Consider the following 1,467-nt stretch of genomic DNA (forward strand, 5'->3'; position numbering starts at 1 on the left):
CACCACACCCAAACCATTCGAGCATTAATGCGAGTCACTGTGCTGTGTCAATCAGTCGGCTAATTTCATTTTAAATACTCGTGCTAGATGTCCAAGATTTTGAATACTTAGTGCTTGAGGAATTTAATGCTGCATGTTCTGATTGAAAACACGTTGGAGGTCGGCCCAGCATTCAGTTACAAATATACCACAGCCACAGATTTTTAGAATCAGAAGACATGCAAACCACCAGCAGATTCTCGCAGCACAGATCGAGCACGCAGCAGCAACGTCGCCCTCTGTCCCAGCCAGGGGGAGTAATGAGAACAGTGCCACTGAGTCAGGGAGAACTGCAGCACAGGACTAGGCCCGTTGACCCATTCAGTCCGTGGCCAACTGCAATTAGTCCAGTCCCATCAACCTGTACCCAGACCATCGCCCTCCCATCCATGTACCTATCCAAACTTCTCTTAAATGTCGAAATGGAACCTGAATCACCACTTCCACTGGCAGCTCGTTCCACACTGTCACCACCCTCTGAGTGAAGAGTTACCCTTCAGGTCCCCTTAAATATTTCACCTTTCGCTCTCAACCTATGACCTCTAGTTCTACTCTCTCCCGACACCCGGTGGTGCTGTAGGAAAGGAGAGAAGATTTGCATGCTCCTCAGTAAGGACGAAAGGGGCCCTAGTGGCCTTCCAGCACACAAACTATTTAGGTCATGTAGCGGTGAGCATAACACTGTCACAGCACAAGCGACCCAGGTTCAAATCCATTGCTTCTCTAAGGAGTTTGTAGGTTCTCCCTGTGACCGTGTGGGTTTCCTCTGGGTGCTCTGTACTGCTGCCACAAACTAACAAATTTCATGTTATATAACACAGTAAGAATAAAGCTGATTCTGATTGGCAAGGGAAGTTAGGGGCTACGGGATAGGTGAGGGAGGTTAAGGGTTATTGTATAGGTGAGGGAGGTCAAAGGTTACAGGATTGGTGAGGGTTACGGGATAGGTAAGGAAGGTTAAGGATTATGGGATTGGTGAGGGAGGTTAAAGATTACAGAATTAGTGAGGGTTATGGGATTGGTGAGGGAGTTTAAGGGCTATGCATAAAAGGTGGCAGAATATGGTTGAGAACAATCAGTCATGACTGAGAGATGGAGGAGATTCAATGGGCTGAATGGCCTAATTCTGCTCCTATGTCTTATGGTCTCAGTTGGTACAGCTGAGGTATAGTACTCAGTGGCAAAAATTAAAATCTGGTTTTAAAATCAATTTCTGTGCATGTCTGCCCTCACCCCATCCTCCTGTCACCCTACCAGGGATAGGGTTGCTCTTGTCCTCACCTACCACCTCACGAGCCTCCATGTCCAGCACATAATTCTCTGAAACTTCTGCCACCTCCTAAGGGATCCAAGCACATCTTTCCTCCCCCCACCCCCCACTTCCCGCTTTCCACAGGGATGTCTCTCTACGCGACTCCCTTCTCCATT

The 1,467-nt window shown here is 48.0% G+C and overlaps 1 pseudogene; it reads left to right on the plus strand.

Annotated features, from left to right (window-relative positions):
* The first annotated feature begins 610 nt into the window (after nucleotides 1-610).
* On the plus strand, nucleotides 611-762 carry LOC140186532 (U6atac minor spliceosomal RNA; annotated as a pseudogene).
* The last annotated feature ends 705 nt before the right edge of the window (nucleotides 763-1,467 follow it).

This window comes from Mobula birostris, chromosome 22 (assembly GCF_030028105.1).
Source record: "Mobula birostris isolate sMobBir1 chromosome 22, sMobBir1.hap1, whole genome shotgun sequence".
In the NCBI taxonomy this organism is placed as follows: Eukaryota; Metazoa; Chordata; class Chondrichthyes; order Myliobatiformes; family Myliobatidae; genus Mobula; species Mobula birostris.